This window comes from Acanthopagrus latus, chromosome 8 (assembly GCF_904848185.1).
Source record: "Acanthopagrus latus isolate v.2019 chromosome 8, fAcaLat1.1, whole genome shotgun sequence".
NCBI classification, from domain to species: domain Eukaryota; kingdom Metazoa; phylum Chordata; class Actinopteri; order Spariformes; family Sparidae; genus Acanthopagrus; species Acanthopagrus latus.
This window is the reverse complement of record NC_051046.1, coordinates 5,264,521-5,289,005: the sequence shown is the minus strand read 5'-3', so window position 1 is coordinate 5,289,005 and position 24,485 is coordinate 5,264,521. Positions and strand designations below refer to the sequence as shown.

The window sequence follows — 24,485 nt, the reverse complement described above, 5'->3', positions numbered from 1 at the left end:
TAGTTCCACCTTAACTGTCCTCCATGTTACGTCACCTTCTGAGATCGATACTTCTCCACTGGCAGGACGGCGGCTAGCGGAACAAACTACTGCTAACGTGAGTTGTTAAAAACGTTCTTTTTAGTAAACTCTGTGTACACAAACAATATTCTCAATGCTGGTGTTCATGTGTAGAGACCCTGGTGATACTACGAGCAAAGTTTCATGTTGTGTTGAGCCTTTTTAGTGTTTTAAAAATAGAGATTTTTATGCTATTGGTAATTTGCCCATAGCACTCCCATTGAAAATGTCTTTGACCCATTCACGAAAATGCGGTAAGTGCCGCTTTCGTCGTTATTATGCTTTTAAACGAAGGTTTGACGCATATATATTCACAAAAAAAAGCCTAGGTTGCATTTTGGCGAGAGTTTCACTTTAATACTACAAACTAATTATGACTCAAAATAGGGGGCTAGCTTATCACAGGTGTAATAACTAACCGCTGCTAACTGTAGCTTCCGTTAGCTTGTTAGCTCAGTTGGACGTTCAGCAAGCAATCCAAACCAAGAGCTGGTGAAAACTCGGGAGCACTGAAATTTAGATTGATAGCACGGCAGCTTCAGTCCTGGGAGGGGTTGGGGCTGGCTAGTTAGCATGCTATATCATAGGCAACACAATACAAATATACACATTCTGGTAATAATTTACCTGCACCAAAGGAAATAATGACATCTGGTGTAATCTTTTAGTTTGGTGTTTTGTTGTACAGACTGTAAGTTTCAAGCCAAAGTACATCATTTTTGATGCTGAATCTAAAAAGTAAAACAAATGCTGTAGTGTTATGATATCATGATGTTAAAGATATATTAAGTAACATTTCAATGAAGGCAACAACTCCCATGATCCCATGCTGGTTCTCGACATCGTTATGAATGAGAGGCAGAAATGAAGTACTGCACATTAAAATGTTACCGATAATGTCAGTACACAACTCAACAAAGTACTTAACACAGTTCTAGCTGTCCTCAACCATTAACCACCTGAAATGTTACATATGATATCACTTCACTCTTCGCTCTTGTCAGCCTCGCCGCAGCAGGCAGCAGTTTTCAATGAAAAAGCTCTAAATGTGCACAACCTGACGTGTCAAGCACCAAACAACAGACAGACAAGGTTAGAAACCAGCCAGGGACGACTGTGGAGCATTCAGCTTAAAAAAAACAACAACTGATGTTTCCCCAAAATGTTTTGTTGAGTCCACAAAGAAACAAAAGAGAGAATATTTGACTGGAAACACATCTTTAATTAAATGCTAATGTGGCTCTGTGTTTGCTGGATCTGTTAATCAGTAATCCTTTTGGGATAAACTCCCAGCTGACTTGAAGCGTGAGACGGGAAATATCAGCTTTTTCGACATAATAAGCGAATCCTGAGTGTCTTACCAGTTTTCGGTAAGTGTGTCGGAGGCGGATAAATAAACCCTGATCCCTGTCTTCGAAGTCCTGTGCCTTATAATTGTCGTACATATTTAAACCCACAAACAACTGTCATCCTATCCTATCTGACTTCTTAAACTGGAAAAAAAGCTCTGCCAATTAACGTAATCCAGGTAGAATATGTTTCCTCAAAAACACATTTGGCACAGCGTATCGCTAGAATATAAAGGAATTTTTCTAAGAAATCGGGTAGTTTAATCCACAGCGCCCCTGCCATGCTCCGTGTTCCTTTGTTCCAAATCCCTCCTCTTCTTTCATCATGTTCCTATTGTTCTTGGATTCCCTGCACCACTAAATGTGTTTCGCCTCTTTTGTCCTCTCTCTGTGTAGGTGAGCGGCGAAGGGTTTGGTTGCCTCGGTACGTGGGCAGGATGCCAGGAGTGCGGGCTGCCTCAGATACCCTGGCACCAGACCAGATGCCGGTGGAAACCCTGGAGTCTTTCCACAGCTCCTCAGAGCTCTCCCAGGTCTACTTCATTTAACCGTCTTCAGGTTACAGTGTCACAGTTCATGGGCTGTGACTGTATGTTGAACAGGCAACCTAAAGCCATGTTTTCAGCTGATAAGCTCAGATCTGCCGTCACCCTGACTCCCCTGTCTCCCATCAGGGAATACGGTGAATAGACACATGACCGCCGCCCTGCGACTTAACTCCTTCTCGAGGGAGATGGAGGGATCGGGAGACGGAGGAGGAACAGAGTGGTCAGAGCGACATGTGACAGCAGCAGGACATCTCGGTGGCTGGGTCTCGCCTGCGCACCAGGTCGAGGTCAGCAGCTTGTTGATCCACCACAGCAGCCCTGGAAGCTTTGATAGATTCAAGTAAGAAAACCTGCAGCGCCGTTGAACAACCCCCTCCTCCCTCTCACCTGTCTCGGTGCTTTCCTCCTTTATCTCTGTCTGTCTCCTCCAGTTTATCTCCGCAGGCCTCCCCACATTGCAGCAAGTCTTGATTTTCTTTAAGCAAATGGCCGCACTGTTTCAGCGCAGGGGAGTTTACTTCAGATGTGTACACTGAAGCATGAACAGGACCTCAGGCAATGCCAGCTATTGATTTTGCCATGATTCTGATTAGAGGGCTCCCTGTTGCAATCAATACCATACATCAGTGAACTGCACAGTGAAACTGATGGTCCCAGATAGGATCCCATATTTGGCTTCCAATTAATCACGCTGTTGATTATTTTTTAAGATTAAAAGGCAGTTGAGTGAGCACAAGATCCCTTAGCATAAAAAACTGTTCTACATGAGGGGCTCTAGACTGTCCGGACATATCGGACACGGAATGCAACAACTACAGTCAATAACGCTGCCCGATCATCATGATTACATTTTATGGTCTGCTCCACACTGTACACTGTACGGTAAGAATATGATGAAAGATATTCCTCTCATACAGCTCTCCCTCACCGAGAGCCTTATCTTATTGTAATGAATGGTGGCCATGCTGGTTTGACAGGTAGCAGCTGAGGGAATTAATGCTGCAGCGCCGATGGCGAGGCTTGAGGTCCTGATTATGCACCAGATATTATTTACAGGTTATAACAGAGCTGCTGTTTATTAAGTGAATAATTTCAATTTCAATTTGCGTTTGTAAGATGAGATAAGATGAATTTTCTTGTACGCAGTCTCCGTATAGAGCTTTTAAAAAGCGGAGGAATAAAACACGTTTATCTATTTGCAAATGCATGATTGGATATCGCTGCATTGGTGTTCCTGGAGATTCATAAGTAGTCTTTCAGGGCCGCCATTGAATTGGACCAATGGTATTTATGTAATGAAATAGCTTTGCGTCGAGAGTAAAAGACTGAAAAAATGCACACGTGGGAGAAGTTATCCTGTGCGATACGTGGCTAACGTTGTGCAAGGGTGTTTTTTGACCCAGACCATGCTTTCATTAACCTAATCTAGCATTTCTGTTCTCTAAACTTAACCAAATACTTTTGTTAACTAAACTTAAGTCAACAGTACCGACTGAAAGCTGAAAATAAGGGAATTAACAAATGACCTTATGGGTCTTTTTCATTTTTTGGTCATGCTGAGTCAAACTGTGCCACGCTGATTTGTGCTTCCGTTAGTCGATGAAATATGCCAATTCGTGCCAAGCCACCCCCGAGATGGACCCTCTCTAGGGACCGCCAACATCCTAAAAGTGGTTGGTTACATTTACATTACATTTTAAGGCGACGTCTGCTTCAGTTGATTAAGAGAATACTGACACACTGTCTTGATGTGAAGCCCCAGATATGTGTTGTGCACTATGAAACTTCATCTGAGTTGGCTGAGTGAGTAATGACAATGACTTTCATTTCATATTTGGGTGAACTTGTCCTTTAATACTGAATGTGAACAAGTCCTTTCAGCCTCAGCTCTGCATTCTGTGGGTCTAATGTTTGCAAGCTAACATTGTAACTTAGATGGTGGCTATGGAAAATATAACACCGGCTAATCATCAGTATGTTAGCGTTGTCACTGCAAGAATGTTTGCATGCTAACATTAGCATTCAGCTCAAAGCACCAGCGTGCCTGGGTAAAGCTAAACAGAAGTGACAGTGTGGCTTTAGACTCTCAGTCTGAGTTTAGACAATGAGTTTAGTTCTGTGGATGAAAGAGTTTCACTTCAGGCGTCCAACAGTTATCAAGGTGAGTATTAAATGTGTGTATCAGCCCGACTTTGATTAATTTTCTGTTTCCATCCAAACTTTCTCCCTGTCTTATCAGAGATTAAGGGAGGTGCTCTTTGAGAAGAGCGTAATGATATTCTTGTTTGAAAATAAGGTTGTTAAATTGTGCGAATGGATCTTCATTAATATCAATTTATCCTATTCTTTCTGATTATGCTGGAATTAGAGAGGTGGATTTTTGCTGCGCCGTATTGATACGAGGCGGTGAGACGGCCATGGTGCTATTTCACGGAGAATGGTTCTTTTAATCGAGGCCCTGATTACTCTCACTCACTTTTTTTTTTAACAATTTGTACAAAAAAACAGGAATGGAAAACTCAGTGAAAGCAAAATATTTCTTAATTCATGAAAGCACTTGCAACAGTTCCTCGATGAGCCCTGGAGAGGCACCGCCAACCATTAATTTAAGAGGCTATAAATACTATTAGATGCATATAATGTGCGTGATTAAGAAAGTAATTACTTTTGAATAGTCTGTATTCCATTTAAAAAAAAAAAATGCATAATCAACATGCAGATTGCTTCGCTGTCCTGCTGTCAGTATTGGAGGTACAGCTCCACCTATTTCTTATTCTCAGTGCACCTTCTGTATCAAAGCTCTCACCTTGATCACCGACCTGAAAGCCTGGCAACAATCATTTTTTTGTGCGTGTGCTAAGCTCATACATGTTCTGGGTAATGCGAAGACCTGCTCAATGAACAGCACCTGTGTGATTTGTTGTTGACTATTTGACACAGCGGAGCGGCGGGCGAAAGGATTGTGGAGTGGCGGGGGTCGCCCGTGTAATCTCCGCCAAATGGCACAGAAGTGATTTGGCTGTTGACTCTCTGTTGCCACTCGGAGATGCTGACATAATAGAATGGCTTACTGTGAACTCCCACCTTGATTAGCATGTGTAATTATAAATATGCTGCGGTAAGCGTAAAAAATCAGAGTGAAAAGAGGCGTTCTGGAAAGTGGCTGTGTCTCTTTGACACGGAGCGGCCTATAATTGCCTCTAGCGCACAATCAATGACTGCTCAGCATTCGGCGTTCGGATGAATCAGCCTGTCTGTATTGTTTGGGGAGATTAAGGCCAAGTTTTTTAGGTTTTAGGTTTTTATTTTCAAATAGCTAATAACCTGTAATTACACCTGAACAATTCCTCAAGCGGAGCACACGGTCTCACACATTTTTTTTTAAAAGCCACAAATGCACCTCGTTGACATCGAGACAGCTACAAATAAATGTAATTTCGAGCCCAGTCACCGGAATAGAATGATTGTATCATGTCAACATTTCACTGCATGTCACAGTGCGTTTACGTAACATGGATATGAGCTGACTTTTATGTCAGGAGGAGGTGATGGTGGTGCTGGGCGAGACAGAGTCCACAGTTTGAAGGAGCGTTTCAACAACTGAATATTTTGAGGCAGACTTCAGGACATTTTCCAGCCATTTTGAGCTGCCAACACTTGAGAGTTTTAACATGATGTTGGGGCAATTTCCAGCTGTGTTTGTGGCAACACAACATGATATTTTTGAAAACATGTCGGGCCATTTTCAAGCCGTCCCTCTACGAACAAAACCAAATGTTTTGGACTATACGTGGAAACGATTTCCAGTTGTTTGTGCCCATAAAACTGGATATTTTAAACAAGATGTCAGGAGAGCTGTTGCGGCAAAACCCAGGTACGCCGAATCTTGATGTTTTCCTCACCCTAACAAGTGGGTTTTGTGCCTAAAACTGACCTACAGCGCAGCACTGTCAACAACCTAAAAATGTTTCAAGGTATCAGCAAACATTTGCGAAAAACAGTTACTCCGGGGGTTGGGTTATCTGAGGATCCGTTTTGGCTACATCACCTCTGTAAATGGCTGGCGCTGACAGACATGTGGATGTGTGGGTACACGGGTGACGTGTCGAGAATAAAAATGAGCTTCAAAAACAATGATATTCTGTTTAGTGTGACATGGCGGCACCGAGCGAGGGGGGGGGGGGGTGACGCCTCTTGATACTCAGAACACATAGATTAGCATGTCAGAGTTTGCTCGGTGTGACACCTTTCCTTCCTCCCTGACACCGTTAATTCCTACAATTCCCCCTCCCCCCTGTCAATTTACCACCTCCCCATCTGTGTTTGTGGGTGTCAGACATGTAGCGTGTAGCTACTTGTGGACCAAAACATGTCAAGAGCTGATTGTCTAGTTTGGCTCGTGGAACAGCTTAAATGATTAAAATTACAGTGCGCTCCAGAGGGGGGGGGACTTATGTGGTGTGCATGCCTGAAAAAGGTCTGTGATGTTCAGGGTATGTTGAGGTACTTTACTGTGGGTGTGATGAGCACTTGAGCTTTTAGTTATTTAGGACAGATAAGCCAGGAAGAAGTGATGGAAGGCTGCAAGGTTTTTAAAGAGCCGCAGAAACTCAATAACAATGAGCAGCAGTCATTGTGCTGCCTGCGCCCGTGTTTCATCTCTGTTCCTGTCTGCGGTGGCTCTGTGCATGCAGCAGCCCGGAAGCCATTTTTAAGGCAGACAGCTCATCAACTGGAGTGACATGGGAGACTAACAATACACTTCATACTTCAAGGTAAAAAAAAAGGTGAATATTTACTCTGAGCTTTATCGTGACACAATCCACCCGCGCGTCATCGATCAATCCGAGTCGTCCTTGCGTGCGCCAACGTCCCGCGGTGCTTTCTGGGGACGTGCAGGTGTTCAGACAGGGGAGGTGCGCCGCTGCATTTCCTGGGTCTCCTTCCAGCGAGCAGCTCCTGGTCCACCTCCTCCTCTGTGGGCTCGGTTGCAAACACCTTGCAGGGTGACCATATTTCTCCAGCTCCTTGTATCTGACTCTCTGCAATGGAGCGCTGTGCTTTGCGGTTCAACTCTCCTTCTCTCTCTCTGTCTCTCTGGACCTTTGCGGTGCATTACTGCAGCGGCTTAAACCTAACTGCCGGTCAATCTATCGATCCACTTTAAAAAGAAAAACTCAGAGCGAAAAGGCCAACGCTGGAGAGGTGTGTTTTTTTTTCTCTTTCGCTTAAAAACTTTCTCAGCAATAGCTTCTTCAACAGCTAAATAAACAGCCACCAACACCAGTATTCACCCCACAAATGTCCAAGTGCACACGTCTGTCTCAGTGATTACAATTACTGTGAACAGTGGTGTTGAACACCTGCCGTCAGACATTTAAGTTGTCAGCGCTCGCGTGGCGCACTTGCTTATTCACTTATTTAATGACTTCGTTAGCAGGAAGTGGCCACATTTAATATGTCGTGCTGATTATGTGGAGACGTTACGCTGCTCAAGTGCCTCTTAAATTGCCACCATCACCTCCGACTGCCTGTAAAAAAATGAAGCGCTTTCAAACAAAGAGACAAGAGGAGCCTTCTTTGCCCTTTTTTTTTTTTCCAGAGCGAAACAACAAGACAAGGCGCCACTGGCACGGGTTTGATTAATCTTTGACTGAACGTTTACTTCATGTTGCAGTCGTGTAATGTTGTAACACTAAGCTTGTGAGCTACGTCTCAGCAGCAGCGCTTGACTCGTATGTGTGGGGGGGGGGAGGAATCTCAGCAGTCTAATTAATGGCCGCAAACTAGTCAAAAAAAAAAAAAAAAAAAGAGAGAGAGAGGAAAAAAGGGGGCTGGCTGTTTAATTATGATCAACATCATGTCTCTGATTGCCAAACCGAGGAGGAGGAAGGGTTAGCAGGCAAACAGGAGGAGGAGAGTGTCAATATTTAATAGTGTTAGCTCCTTCAAATTGATTGAAATTCCCTTTTATGAACGCAGGGGAGTGCATAATCGTATACCCTAGCCCGTCTTTGACAGATGCCTTCTGCTCTGCACTCTCAGCCTGTCTTGGCCTTCACAGTTGCTGTAATGTTTTTCGTCCGCCTGCTGCTGGTATCAGGACTCCCCTCCTTCCTCTCCCTGCATGTCTCCTTCTTGCTCTTCTGTTTGTTGCACTGTTTCTGACCCTCTTTGCTCTCTTGTGTGTCCGTTATCTGCCGGTGGTTTCCGTGGATTCCACTGACAGCGAGGTGATTTCAGCCGGCCCAGGTCTTTTAACACAGATTAGACGTCATCTTCGACGCCTTTCATATGCCTTCCATCGCGCCATCCCTCAAGTTATTGTCCGGGGCCCCTTTTCCTTGAGCTGTTGATGTGGCCGCCACATGCTGCTGTAATGCTATCTGTATTCTGTGCACTTTGCCATGGTGAATATCAGTATTTGACACAACTAATAAGGCCTTTCGTTTTGATGGAATTCTCTCTCAGTGCAGCCGTGCCGGCTGAAGCCCGGTGTTTTCTCTGAGTGAGACAGAGCTGTTTGCTGGGGCCGTGGGTGGAGCTGCGAGACAGACTGCGTCAAACAAAAGTGTTGTGTTTGGCAGCCGCTGCTAGCACCCTCTGCCACGTTCCATTCTTACTGCTCACAAGAAAGACTCAACGCGCCGCTTTCCAACGTCCACCGGTTGAGAATTTTCAGAAGGTGAAATAATTATCTTGCAAAAATTATCACTGCCATGCACGATTTCCCGGTGATACAATTCAATTACATTGACAAGCAACCCTTTCAGAAACAACTGGAGCCTGATTTTAATTGAACAGCGAGTCAGCTCTCATTTCCACTAATTTGATTGTCACACTTTTGAATTGCGTTTGATGATCGCACAAAACAAAGCCGATGAGATAATCATTTGCATTGTAATGCTGCACTTACTCCAATCTTAAGGAATACAGCAGATTTGCCATGCAGGTAAGAGAAGCTGTCATTCCAAATCAGGCAGAGCCAGTGGAGCGTCCAACACGAGGACGAGGAAAGCTGGAAAAGGACTTAATGGTTTTTGTCTATCCACATCTCACCAAGTGCCTGTCTGAATGCAATTAAGTGTCCCTCCGATGGCAGCATTCATTACAATGTCAATGTAGCCTGAGTGACTCGAGGTGAAAGCATTTACATTTCTGTGCACACGTTATTTACCCCTAATGCTTTCATGTGTCCTGTCAAGAGAGGAAGAAAAACAGGATGACTTGTCCTTTAGTTTGTCATTCAGTTCTGTTCCGGTTGTTGGTGTCCTACCAGGAAGGTTAGGATGATGTTGCATTGACTCACCTGCCTCTGTCACCTGACGCAGCTCTAAGTGACCCTCACCGCCGGGGGCTCTGAGGACAGAGACAAAATGTCACAGCACAACCGGTAGCAATAATGAAAGCTGGCAGCCTCAAAAGCCTGTGTTGAGAAGACGAGAATATGAGGACAAGACCTGCAAAATACAACATCTGTCTGTTGTTACTGCCATAACATAATGTTTATTGGGAAAGGTTCTGGCAAAACATTTGTCTTTTTAAGGGCATTCAGCACAAAATGAAATTGGGACTGTGGCCAACCCAAAGCATCAGTATGTGACGAATGAGATTCAATATCCATTATCTTTCTCTAGAATTGTTGACTGCAGTTTAGTCCATCGCTAAAAACGCTACAAAACTTTATCCGCGTGTTTCTGTTGAATATACATTTCTTGCGGCTGACCTCACGTCTGTTGTGGTCAAGCTGAGTTTTGAGTTTGCGTTCTTAACAAAAGATTTAAGGCCTCAGATCACATCAGTATACAAGATGACAAAAGCTTGTAACAAGGTTAATAACTTACAAAGAAAGTGTTTTTGATTTGATTTGAAACAGTGCTGGAGAGAAGTGAATTATATCATTGAAGTTAAACTACATTTTGTGGCATGTTGCAAGTAGAAGCAAAACTTGTATTTGCATATTGATTCAAGTTGATGAATTATCTTTTTTTTTAAAAATAGTTTGTTAGAGGTTAGCTACTGAAACTAAAGGGATGTGTGACATTGTTGTACGAGTTCTCAGTTAAGTCAAAAATCCAAAGGTGTTCACAGTCAAATTATAACATCTCTTGCAATTCCGTCCAGTCAGGTCCAGATTAGGTCTCAGGGACTTTCCAGGAAACTGGATTGTCAGCTAACCAATAAAAACCATAAAAGTTAGTTTTTAATTGCTTTGGATTGGAATTGTAAAACTAAACTTGACAGACAGTCAGGAGGATTACTGCTATTCATGAACAAATGTTCAGAGACGCTGTTGCATGCTAGTTGGCTGATCCTGCACCTGGACTCTAGTTTCTTGTAGACTGATGGACACAAAACCAAAGCTGACATGTTGTTTAACCTGTAAAGCCATTTTCTGCTTGTTTTGCAGTCCTTTCTTTTTCGTATCTTCATTGGGTAGGTGTTGAACTTTGTTGACCATAACCTGGTGGAGTTCTAGCCTCAGTAGTGTAGTCTTCTTTAATCTCCCCTGCTGGATAATGAGCTGCTCCACAAAGAATAATCATTTGTAGACAGGACTCAGGATGATGCAGATACGAGCGAACATGCTCGCTAGCTAACATTTCTGAGCAGTTAGCGAGGCTCTCAGCTCCTTTTTCATAAAAATGCGAGCTACATATTCCTTGTAGACGCCTGAAACTCTTTTGCTGTTCGACTTTTCAGACGTTTGCTCGGTGCAACAAGAAAAAGTAACAAGTAGGATTTTTTCTTTACCTCCACTGTGTGTGAAATTGAAATTTAGAATGACAAGAGAAGTGAACATCTTGTTCAGACTGTCCTTCAACACTTCCTATAGGTGAAAGACGGACAGGGATAGACGGCTGCTCCGAATAACAAAAGGCGTGAGAGACGTGCAGACACTTTTTGAGCTTGTGTTCTTGCCAAATGTTGCACCTTTTTGGTGAATGAATTGCTTTTTGGCCATTCAATCTAGGTTGGTCTTAATAGTCCTTTAATGAGTAAGTGTGTGCATGGGGAAAAAAAGAGTGTGTGTTTGTTGTGTGTGTGGGTGGCTTTTTTTTTTTTGGGGGGGGGATTAGCTGGGTGCAATCGTCAACATTTCAGTGTGTGTGTGGCTCGGCGGGTGAACGTGCAGCACTGTGATTAATTTCACGTCGCAGCAGTCTGTGTCTCCGTGTCCCCCCTTTTCTGCAGAAACAAATGGCTTACAAATGCCGGCTAACAGTATGTTAGTCAATTTAATTTGGCTTCAATTTGTGTGTAATCGCCTCCGTAACACCGTGACTTTGCAGCAAGTTTTTTTTCTTTCTTTTCGTCGCAGCGCTTACAATAGGTTGCAAGCAGCTCTCTGTTGTGTGTCATGTTCACTCTCCAGCGCCGTTCTCTTGTGTACCAGGAAGTGTTTTTGCTTGTACAGTTTGCCGAGTGGAGAAGAGAGAGAGAAAGAAAGAGAGAGTGGGGGGGGAGTAAATGAAGTGTTTGTGCTAGAAAGAGAAACTAAGCGTGCGTGACAGGATTTGGCTTGAGTTCATACTGCAGAAAATCAGAACACATTTTCCCGGCACGCGTGTTTGGTTTGCTTTACTTTTGAAACATTAAGAAAGAGCGTGTTCACATTTGTGTACCCGTTCTGGGGCCATGCATGTTTAACGTCTCGCTCTTGTCACCTCGCATTTAATTGTCGGACTGCACGGCGGGAGCGGGGCCTAAAAAGAGGACGAGACCTTTTCAGGGGTCATGTTAAACTTTCAGAGCAGGAGGGGGGAAAAAAGAAAAAAAAACAAAACCTCTCGCTCCACTGATACATATTTCTTTGGCAGCATTTTGTATGAAGGACTGAGGATATTATTCATGTGTGACTCACATCTGGATTGCACAAAGACCATCTCCATATCTGACAACATGAATTCATGCTGCCTTTGTTTATATTCAAATCAGCACAGGGAGAAGGATGCCACTGATTTCCTGTATAACTTACAAGATATTCAGAGTTGATTAAGCCCAGCATCGCGCTGACGTGTGTTAGCGTTGCTCCCGTATTTTTTTTTTTTTTTGTTTTGTTTTTTTGTTTGCTTGGGGCGAGAAAGTGACTCTGCACGGATAAATAGGCTTTAGTGCTGCAGGAGTCCTGCGGCAGTGGAACACAGACTCATTCTCTCCCCCCCAGGTGGTGCCGCCGCCTGTGGTGGCAGTGAAGCAAGGGCCGTGACCACAGCCTTTCAGTTGGTGCTACCCCAACAGGAGAGATGAGGATTGAGATAAAAGGGCACCCCCAGCTCCCGTCTGAACCCCCCACCCGCTGCGTGCAGGTGCGCTGTTAGTGGGGCACCAACAGTAACACCCAGGTGATAAGGCTGAGAGGGAGCAAATCAAACAGAAGAGAGACACGGCGGCCTCCATCTGGCACAGCTGTTCGTAGTTTAGCACTCTTTGTTTCTTTACTGAACCAGATTAGATCAATAGGTTAATGATGTATATCTGCCGTCTAATCAAAGTGGCCCAAACCTTAAACACTTTAAACAAAAGAGACATGGCAAAGGTAATATGATGTAATGTCACAAAATAACGTCAGATAAGCGCAGAAGATGCAGCGCACAGATAAAACAAAATGAGCTTCTTTGCTGTCGGTAATTTCCTGGCAATATTGCAGCGCTTGGATATAATTAGCGCCAGAGATATTTTTTTTAAAAAAGCAGCTAAATTTCCAGAACACTGAGGAACACCGGGCCTGGGTTTGTCTCACTGCTATATCTACCAACCTGTTTCTACAGGCAGCGGGGCCATTTAGCTAGTTAAGCTCGATGTACTGCCAAGCAGACAGCAGCTGGAGAGCATGCAGCTGAAATTGTACAGGCATCATTTGGCACGGGCAGGACATTCACAACAAAATAACTCCAAGCTTAGCCAGATGGGTAATTGATGAGGATCATAGAAATAGGTAAGAAAAGCGACATCTCCGATAAGACCAAGAACCCAAATACGCGCACTTAGGACAGAACGGGCGACTGCAAGTTACGAGTGTTATTTCAGGCTTGGATGGAGAGGAGAATAATTTGTCCATTTCATGGGCAGATGGAAACCAGAGTGACAGATGATTCACTTCATCTTCTCTTTGCTGTTATCTGCCTAATCCCATCCCAGATTCTTCCGTGATGTCTATAATAACACAAGCAAACGAGTACAAATGATGAGCGGTGCCACGGTGACGATGACAGAGAGCGTTCAGCTCATTTACTGAGAAAAAAAATGAGCAAAACCACAGAGAAAAATACGCCAAAACACCCCAATCTGACCCAGGTAAAGGAGTATTGTGATCAAAACACACATAAATGTCACAAGTACTCATGTAGCAGGTTGTAATGTTACATAATTGTATTGTTATTGTATTGCCAGTGGTGTATTAAAGGTTATTACACCTTAATGTACTCTAAGGACAGCTTGTTTACTCAGTGATTTATATATTTTAGATAACCTTGAATGTGCAGGAGGCGCTGGTTTACCAATGTCTTCTATTTGATATGGTCATTTAATCTTTATATATACAAAGTAAGCGGCTCCTTTAGCTTTGAAGTGTATGTAATGGAGTTAAAAGTCAAGAGCTGGTACCAAAGCACAGCACAGAAATACTTGTATGGCTTGGAACTGAACCTAAAGCACACTAATCAAGTGTATTAGCTTTCCACCAGAGGGGATACACATAATTAATTAGAGGTTTACATTATTTCCGCCTTCAGAAATGATTTGCTACTGTCCATAGAGAATAAATTAACGCCTGTGCAAAAAAAAAAGAAAAAAGAAAAAAACAGCACTAATATCTTAAACCGTTGTAAGGACAAGGACTTTCAAAAGTGTTGACTAAAGGAAGTTTCAGGGCTGATGTGCACATTAAAAGACTAATATCTGCTGAGTACAGACACACAGAAACCACATCTTTATTCCCCTCTTTGGACCAATCACAAATCCTTCTGCTTTTCAGGATCTGGCTTACTCTGTTTACAGCCTTGAGCTCCAGCTTACATTAGTAAACACGCTGCTCATATATCTGGGTCCCAGTCGTCCTCTTCCCCCATCGGAAGCCAAAAAATATTTTATAGCTGATGATCTTTTTTAATAGATCCCAGGATGATGTGTCAGATGTGAAACGATGACAGAGATCACAGGAGTCATCATGTGGGACTTCTTCTCTCTCTCTCTCTCTCTGTCTGCTGATGAAAGAACAGATTTGGGGGCTTTGTGCAGAGAGAGAGATGAACTACATTCAGGTACAGGCGGCGCCGCGGAGCTCGCAGCCACCAGACAAAAGCATCTCGCGTCATTTGTAACACTACAGCAGAGAAAGTTTTCCCCTGCCCTATTTAAGATAGGGGCGGAAAAAAAAAAGAATGGTGGCATTAATATTTTATTATTTTACCCTTGCCCCATATGTCTCCATGAACCGCTCGCACCCAGGGTATAATCAGTGAAGGTGGTGGGAGAATTTTGCCCCCCCCCCGGCAGGAAGGTCAGTACGTCCTTCCTCCTGTAGGTGTCACTGTTACAACACCCGAGCCGCTGAGAGCCTCATCCGACGCTCCCACACTGCACTAATGAGTTATGGTGGCGGCTGCACACGCACACACAAAAGGAAAAAAAAGAAAAGCACCGCATTTCTGCAACGCTGAACACAAACTCAGACACATGGCCTGGACACACATACATGCTTCCCCCCCAATACTTGCGTGTGAGCACACACACACACACACACACACTCCCGGCAGTGAGGACCGAGGCGCTGCACTCGACGTATGAGAGAACTTCAGGCTCTTTCACTTCTTAGACAAACAGAGGAAGACAAGCCAAGCAATTTGGTCTGAAATAGCTGCAATAGTAAAGCACGTTTCACAGCTTTGAAGATTGCCCAGAAGCCCCCGCTGGTGTAAATGAGCTTTGCATCATTGCCATAATGGACCTTCGAGGCCCGTCGTGTTACTCAAAAGCTTCAGATGAATGGACTTTGGTGATTCGTGGATGCTCTTGTTGATATGTATGTGGACATAGGAGGTTTGCGTAACTTCCTTTTTTCCACTAGATCTCCCTCAAATCACATTTCATATCTCACAGAGCAGGCGGCACTGATTTATGTCGGGACGTAATGGTGCGGCCATAAAAACACACGACAGTACGGCATCGTGTCGGTGTTTGTATACACAGAGAGAGACAGAGAGAGAGGGAGAGAGGGAGAGGTGGTTCAGTATGCAGGCTTTGGATGTCTAGAGCTATATTTTTTCAGGAAATATCTCCACTGTCCCTTTGTGGCAGACAGTCACCTTGCCAGCGCTCAGGACGGCACCACCTGTCAGGGGCTCGCCTTGGGCCCCAGACAGAGCCCTCTGTGGTCGAGACTGGATTTTGCGGCGGATCAGTGGGATTTACAGGGACAAACAGACTGCCACTGTATACTTCCATGTGTGCGACAAAAAGAAAAAAAAAAACAAAAAAAACTCAATTTGGTTGTACAGCTCCTCATCTCCTGTATACCTGCTTGAATCCTGACGAGGACAGGGAGGGACAGCTGGGAGAGAGAAAGCGACAGAAGCAGGGTGTTTCAAGTTCAGCTCGGCAGCGGGAGTGGTTTTATTCAGCACTTTTTCTAGGAGGCAAAAAAAAAATGCTGTTTCTTACTCCTCCTAGATGATTTATAAGACAGTATTTTAATGAGATATGAACATGCTTGATTTTTTTTATCGCAGTGTGTATCATGTCTAATGAACTTGACCTTTACATTGGAAGAATAAGGTTTGGTCATTAACGTGGATCAGAGGAGATTAGACGGCAGTCGTTGCGATGACACATGACACAACCTTTTCTTGACCTTGTGCAGCCGTGCATGACTGTGTTTTTCAGAATTAGCACACTTGATATCAGGAGAGTGAAGCGAAGCTATAATCACTGTCAGCATCAATTCTTTTCCCACCAAAGACTCCACGGCCGTGCTATTAGCGCTACGAGAACTTCTATCTAAATGCTAACATGCTGACGGCAACAAAGCTAACATGCTGGCGTTCAGCAGACCTGTTTACCATCTTAGTTTAGCATGGTAGCTTACATAAAAATAGCCTAATTAGCATGAAACACAAATGACAGCTGACACATGTTTGTTAGTGAATTAGCTGATGCGGTGGACAAATAGATGGCTTGAGATGCAAAGTTAAGGGATCATCCAAGTTATTATAATGCAACCTAAGGGGAGACAACACCGGATGAAAATACAGCGAATCACGAGTGGATAATTGTGATTTTTTTTTTGACAATCTATGCAGCAAACCCAGAAATTAATATCACCCCATTTCAACCGTATTTTGGATCACTGCAGAAAATAGCAGTGAGCAAATATTGATGACACCACTTTTATGATTTTTGAAGCAGCAGAAGCACAAGCTAATGTTAAAGGTTAACGCTAAACTAGCCTACACAACAGTTACACATCTTCACCACCACTTCACTCACCGGCGCTGTATTAACCACAATTTACTCTGATTGTATTATTCTACAAATTGGAACATTTTGGGTAAAATAGTCTGCAGGTAAATTCTCCCTGTAAAAGACTGACGGAGGAGTGGGTGGGTTTCGTCTCTCCAGCGCTGACACAGCGACGAAACAAAATGTGGAAACAAGTGCAGTTATTCAACGCTGGTGTGCTCCTCGTTTAGAAGCCTCGCTGGGGGCTGACACGGTGCGGCGGAGTCAGTGGAGCGCTTGATTGAATGGAAAGTGCCTCTTGTATTTCGCGTCACTTAGCATTGTTTATCTTAATACTAATTGGTTAGTTACCACTCAATTGGAGTTGGTTTATCAAAAGCAGAAATGCACTGAAACTGACGTCCCTACTCTGCACCGAGGGGCGAACCCACCGACCGATCAGCATTGCAAATCCCCCTGAGCCGTACAAAACACTGATGTTTTAAATTAATTTTTAAAAAGTGAGTGAATGGAATATGAATGCAAGTGATGACTCATTGTAAAGCAGCATTGCCAAACTGCACGCGTTCACTTTTAAACATAGGTATTACAAGCCTCTTATGCAACACAATGTGATGACAGTTTTATTATAGTCATTACGGTAACCAGTGCTGTTGATCAGGCAATGTCTTATTTGCCCCACACTGATGTATTGAACTGTTTACATTTTGAAGAGATTAGTGACAGACGGAAGGGGCAGTGACACTGGAGGTGTGTGCAGCAGCTTACGTATTAACACAAGTGTGTGTGTGTGTGTGTGTGTGTGCAGGAAGCCCTTGTACTCCCCACCAAAGGCTTCCACACACCATTCGACATACTCTCAGTTAAGACAACAGTGGCGCTGTTTGGAGGCTATGGGATAGAAAAGGCTGCGGTGGAAGTGAAATCTGAGATTCTCTGATAGCAATTAAGTGAAAGTGAACAGTGGCAAACAAATGATGAATTACACACTGCCGCTGTAGTTTGGATGCCAGTCACAATTTTTTTTTTTTTTTTTTTCCACATAATCTGTTCATATTGTTACCTCCCCGGCTGCATCCAGTAACTATCCCTGTTGCTATTGTGCCACCGTGAGATAAGACCCATATAGAAACCCAGATTGAATGTTACAGGAAAAAAGGGGTGAGAGCAGGTAATATACTGCGGTAATAAAGTCGACAGCTCCCATTAGAGAATTGAATTAAGCTCACAAAGCAACTTCTGGCTCGCTGTAACCGCCTCCCTCACCCCCACGTTAAAACCAGAACCACGGTTACATTTGAGACCAGCATGAAGACAGACTCTGTGTAAATTCACATTAACCACAAATCTCATAATGATTCAAACAAGAGCAAGCTAAAGTAAAGTGTGCACGGCAGCTGCTGTCATGGCTCAGCGTGGGAAGCTCAAATATTGTACTAATGTGTTCCAGGTTGTAAGTTGTAAAACAGAGGAATCTGACAGATGTGTTGTTATTTCACCATCTCAAGATCGGACGGCATATTTGATCCTCCATTAGCTTCCCATCAGCTAACCTTATCATTCAGTCACTTCCTAGCTGATTACTGTTTCATTGTGTTCCAACATAATAAGACAGGAAAGGTGTTAAATTAATTCTATCAGCGCACATGTTTTCACACTTTTACTGTCTCTTGAATTTAAACACACTGGATGTAATCAAACGCAATGTTAGTGACCTAACCGTCCAGATTTTCACTTTCCATCATCTTTTCAACTGGGAAGCAGTGAAATAATACCTAAAATCTATTGCGACTTTAGGGTTTAGGGGTTATTTCTCCGTGTGTAGAACAACACCTTGCCGTGGTCATCTACACATCAACAACTCAGTGAAAACGGGAACACAACCGAGATGACCAACCCGGCTCGGTAACTGCGCTCTTGGACTCTTGGGCCGCACTCCTCATCAATATCCACACTCATGATGAAGGAAGATCCACATTGCTGGTAGCTGACTGAAGTTTATTCGTTCAAGTTGAGAGGGTTCTCTCCCTCTTGTGATCAAACGCTGGTCTGAAGCTCGAGGCCGATCTGTAAAGAATTCATAATTAATATTATATATCTTTCTGCAACAGCATCAGTTTTAGCCGTGAATTAGCAACTTCCAATTATGGGGACACCCACTTCTGGTTGAAGTCTCACACACTCATCATTAATTCACCTGTTTTAACAGACACAGGTTCAGATAATCATGTTCTCTCTCATCTTTACTCCTCGATGCAGCTTCATGTACAGTAACAACATTTTCGGTTCACCTCCCGCTCTGCAGCTTGTTGAACACCACATGTCTCCTATTGATTTTTTTATTTTTTTCCCCATGACTCCCAGACATTTCTACTGTCATTCAGGGGAAATTAAATAACTGACTGAAAGTGTGACAGGATTGTTTCCCTGTTCAATAACACGAGACATCCGGTAACCTGCTGCAATTCAAAACAGCCTGGCGCCCTTAAAATTCAACAATTCAGCACTGTCTCCTTCCTCACCGGGGAGTAGGTCTAATGTGACACCGCTGTATGTTTGTAACATGTTTCCTCTCACCAGTGGGGGCCGACTTGTCAGCCTTAATCTCTGGCCTCTCTCCCTGGTGGCTCTCTGCGGGCTCGGGACAATCAGCACTTGTGTCTGTCTGAGAAAAATGTGGTGCGAGGGATCTTTGACATGATGCTGAGGCTCCTCCAGGTCCACTCATCCCTCTCCTCCCTGGAGGAGGCCCCATGCAGGCACAGTGCAGGGCACAATGGGAGGGAATGTATGGTGCATTTGGAGGTCAAGCATATCCCTTCATTTTTAATAACCGTCTTGCGTCTGGGCACCTCGAACTTATAATATTTATGAAGCCTGTATCTGTTGCAGACAGGGTATAAAATGCAATAAATGCGACTATATTTCCTCTGGACTAATTAGGCCTGGAGTCATGGCTATCAGTGTGACCCTGGCGAATGAGACTTCCAGGGCTGGCCAGCGGGCTGAAGACAAAAGGAAATTGTGACATGCATAGCTCCCTGCATAATGGGCCCCCTCCCCTTCCCAAGCACAAGCTTCATGGTGGCTCACAGAGAATGTGCAAAAAAAGCAATTTTGTGTTTGGTTTACAATTGGAGTGTAAGGGGCTGAGCGATATGTATCACCGGAGAAACATTTTGCGCTCTGAAACCTCATAGCTGCGGTAGCTGACAGGAAATGAGACGGGGTTTTTCATTTCCCCGTTGCTATCTTCACCCACAAACTAAATAAGGACCCCCTTTGCTACCGGGGGCCTCGATTACATCCACCTACTTTTCACATTGCAAAAAAAAGAAAAAAAAAAAAAAAGGAAGAAGGCAGTTCTGTAATCAGGAATGTAATCTACATCATGAATTTCATATTCATGGTAAATGCTAAAAAGCAACAGGGTCAAGGGGGGGGGGGGGGGGGGGGACGAGCTGGTAAGATAATTGATTTCACTTTCTGGATAGTCTTGGTGCCGGTGGGAAGTGAGAAGGATGGAGTGATTGACACGTCGGTAAGCTGTGAAGATGCACGTTGAATGATGGATAGATGTCATCGCCAATGTAACAAGCAAAGCTGTCTGATTTTATCACCTTATTATGTCGTGGTGGCTGGCAGAGGGGCAAATTGCACATCTCTCGTCCTTGAGTCATTTCCCGCTTCCTCTGCTTGCATCTTCTGTCTTCCTTCTTTTTACAATCAATGCATGTATGTATTTAACTATAAACATCATCCGTCATATTTCTTTTAGTGTACAAGCAGATATCTGTGAGGGGTCATCCTTCACATCAAAACCTGCACCTGTTATGCGCTGTGCAGTCATTTTATATTTACTCCTCCTTTTTCTTCCCTGTTTTTTTTTTCCCTCCAGCTTTTACCTCCACTCCTGATAACTGCAGAATTCCTCTCCCAGGACGCCTCCCACATGCCCTCTCCCATTTGTCTCTCTGATTAATATAAAACTTGCTCCCACTTGCACTGCTATTTCACTGAAAAAACAAAAAAGCAATTGGTGGCTATTTGATTGGCCTTGGCCTTCGCGGATGCTGGGGGGAATAGAGGAGGGGAAAAAAAGCAAATGCATTTGATCTATTCATCCATCCGCATGGAAATCAATGGGCTCTGTCTGTCAGACACACCCCCACCATCCACGCTCACCATTTCTTTTCCCACCACAGGAATTCTGCCCACTGCAAGTGTGAAGTGGACACCGGCGGGGATGTCGTGTCCCACTGTTGGGTTAAACACTGTCATCCCCGTATATTCAAATGATATGATAACACCTTTAAAGATAAAAAGACTATCATTTCTCAGAAAATCCCCGGTCTGCTGTGAAACAAGATTAGAGCAATTTGTGTACGAAGAGGACGGACTGAGATGTAGATTGGCAGCTGTGAAGTTTTACAGAGCTTATTCAGGTGTACAGTACGGGTCGTCACGACGGCACCGCATGCCTTTGTCCCTCTCCAAATGAGACTGGTGGCTTTGCCCCAGGCTTTATTGGCTGCTTGTTAACCTTTTAGATGGCTATGAAAAAGGTTACTCTGCTCATTGTTTTTCTGCGGTCTGATTTATGTTTACCCTCCTGTATGTTTATTTGCAGAGGCGAGGCAGGTGCACTTAACATGCAATCTGCTTGTGCTACGAGAGCGCAGAAGAAAGGTGACTGTCATCTCCTCTGAGGAAACAATGCTGTTACATGACTCAGCAGTATATTTTGTGGGTGATATTGCGAAAAAATATAGTAATATTACGGGGGAGTTGTGAGCACCAATATTGTGAAAAACCATGCAGTAAAGTACAACCAGCTGATATTCAGAAATTGAGCAAGGACACTGGCAGAACTGGTGCTGAATCACAGTTCCTGCTCAGGCCTGTGAGAGTTGACCAATAAGAATCAGCTGAGCTTTTTTGGGATGAGGGGCCTTACAGTGACAGGAGCGTTCAGACAGAGGGTGATTCAAAGTATATATGTATGAATTATGGGCTGAGGAATGGCAAAAACTTGTTACTACCAATTAATTACTTATTACTCAGATATTAGTTACTGTTTTGATAATGAGAGTACAAAACACACTGATGACTGGAAAAACCAGCAAGAGACAGGTAGATTTTAAAAGTGTCCAACCAAACAGATCACCCCCGTGTGTGTGAGAGTGGTGTGTGCTACGTTCCATGAGCTCACTTTGCTTTTTAGTCTCATAAATATGTACATACACAACACTAAAATCTAATCTAAATGTACCTCAGTTAAAACACTGCTCACTGCCGTGGGTGTGCTTTGGGCTAACGTAGCAGCTAAACAAGAGTCCTTCTCTTTACTGCGAGTGCGGCCTGCGGTTGTCATCGCTAATTGTGACCAATGGTTTATAAGAGTGCACAATCATGTACATGTTATCATAATGTACATGAACAACGAACGTGGCTAGTTTAAGTACCACTGTAGGCGCATGTTAAGTAATCGCTTCAGCTTTAGCTAAACATCCAGTCAGGCATATGCTACAGATGCAGGCACCTTTGTTTTTCCCTTTTCTAATATACATGCATATTACTTTCTGTATGTATTTAATATAAAACAAATTGCTTCTAGAATAAATTACGAAAACCTTGTTTTGACAACCGGGCTAATGAGTAGCTTTGGATTCCCTCTGCAAAATAGTTCCTCAAAGCTGCTTCAATAAACATTTTTAGATTAATAATCAGATGAATTTGCTTGTTTTCGCAGTCCCCATCAGCACTATGTTTCAGAGCTGCTTTTTTTTTTTTTTTTGTAGTTGAATTTACCAGCTCATTGTTCTGGTTTGCAACTGTAACATTCCCTTCACTTTCCCGTGGACAGCTCCCTCTAAACCCCGCTGCATGCTCTCAGATGGCAGATGGACAAAGACAGCAACTAGCTAGATAGGGATGTATCTAGATGCTGAATAGCCAGTGATAAGAAGCATATAAGCCTGTAAACAAGGTGATATACAGTACGGGCCAGTGGAATAAAGTTGGAACTGGGTGACATCAAACCGGCAGTTTCCTGATTTGTTCCCCTCTTGGCGATAACTCAAAATGTTGCCTGCCAAATATTAAAGTGTTAGTGGTTATATGTGCACTGTATCTTGTGGTTTTTAAAAGGTCTGTCGTTACTTTAGGCTATGCTTCGAAATTTAAACTGTCCTAACCACTCCAGAGTTATTTTACTTATCTCTGAACGTGGTTATCGCCAAAATGCTCTGAAGACCTCCTCCGAGTGAGCCGCTGCAGTGCAGTCTGAAAGTCCCGGTGTTTGGTAGCCTACAGTATTTCCACAGGTGCACAAAAATAAATAAAAATGAGTTCAAACTTGCCCCGATTAGTTGTACGGATGTGTCATTAAATAATTTTTTTTGCATTTCTAACCTAATTTATGTGACTGCTTCAGGGACAGTCGATGTGATGGTCACCTTTCGGCCCCGGCGTGTAACATAAAGGATGTAGAGAAAAGCCGAGCGTTGGCACCGGTGCACATTTTGGAGGGAGAGAGGGACGCGGAGTGAAATGCTGATTGAAAAGAGGAGAAAATCAATCAAGCGAGCCCCGTCTGATTGACAGCTTGCCAAGGTGTTTTCTGTGGAGGTGTCAAGAACAGCACAATTGCTCTCTCTCTCTCTCCCGTCCTCGCTCTCTCTTTCTCTTACCCCCTCTCTCTCTCTCTCTCCGTCTCATCCATCACTTGCCTCTTCACCCATCATCACACTGTCGTCTCCTCCTAAAATGTCTCACCAAACTCCCCCAATATCTCTCTCACTTTTCACTCCATTGTTCCTCCTCTTCAGCTATCCCTCGCACGCCCTCCCACTTTCTCTTCCCAGCCGCTCTCTTATTTCCTTTTTTTTTTTTTTCGCGCAGAGATGCATTCATTGCCAGCCATTTAAGGGCTACAGACTGACACTCCTTTAATCTTGTTGTTCTGTAACCTTCAGAGGGAACGAAAAGAGCTGCTTCACTTGTGCTACCTTTAAACAACTGCCCCCCTCCCCCACCACCTCCAAAAAAAAAACCCCATCCTTTATCCCCACAATTTCTCATTACTCAACTCCAGTGAGGTGGCTGTTTTCTTGTTATTTGTTTTCATTATGCCCTCAAATGCATTACAGTGGCAGGATGGACAAAAACAGAGCGGAGGGAAAAGGCAATCGGCCACCACGAGTCGCTGCACGCAGAGTCCCAGCACGGCGCCGAGAGAGAGGGCATGGAGTGCATGCAAGGATATTTAAAATACGAGGGGTGTGGCCACATTCACAGAAACATGTCCAGAAAGTAATTCTATCACTAATGGCGGCGTTGAAAAAAAAAGAAAAAAGAAAAGCGAACTCGTTTTCCTCATATGATCTCGGCTCATTCGTCTCCTAAAGGGCAAAGTGTTCAGTTTCAATCACTTCTAACATTTCGCTCGGAACTTTGTGAGCGATCGTCCGAACTCTCCGTCTTTGTGAAAGGTGGCAGGGAAACGAGGCTCGGGCGCCGCATCACAATTTCATATCACCATGGTGGAGCCGTGTTTGCTGTTTGATAATACCCGGTGACATCAGTGACACTTTCTGTTTGCCGATGATAAAGGAAGGATCTCGCTTTTTTTGTTTATATTCTATTTGTATATGTTATTTGTATTTTTGCTGTGATAACAGGTTACCTTGTTTCACACAGGAGGAAACAATCCCACACAAAATTGCACAAGTACAAAATCATCCCACTACTGAAAAGCAAGTGTTTTTTGTGAGATGATGCTGCCCGGATAATCTTATTTTTTGTCAGTATAAGAAGAAAGAAATAAAGTTTGTATCCTCATATGTCTTGTTTGTCTTGTTATTTTCCACTTCCTGTCTTTGTCTGTTTACTTTTTCTGTGCTCACCTGTACTCCAATTATCCATTAGCCCTTGTGTATTTGAGTCTGTGTTTTTCCTTAGACTTTCCTTGGCCTGCACTTTTGGATTTTAGACTCATAGCTCACTTTTTGTTCTTTTACCTTCCTGCCTCTGTGTGTAAAGTAAACTGTAAATGTAACAAGTGAGA

At 43.7% G+C, this 24,485-nt stretch overlaps 1 long non-coding RNA gene across 2 annotated transcripts; it reads left to right on the top strand.

The window, feature by feature from the left end:
• Positions 1–38: 38 nt before the first annotated feature.
• Positions 39–24,199, top strand: LOC119024614. Of its 2 annotated transcripts, none has more exons than XR_005076528.1 (4): positions 39–97; positions 1,806–1,942; positions 2,084–2,297; positions 23,569–24,199. It is a non-coding gene; the product is annotated as an uncharacterized LOC119024614 (long non-coding RNA). The 2 variants fall into 2 exon arrangements; XR_005076527.1 differs by lacking the exon at positions 23,569–24,199 and adding an exon at positions 21,048–22,833.
• Positions 24,200–24,485: the final 286 nt, after the last annotated feature.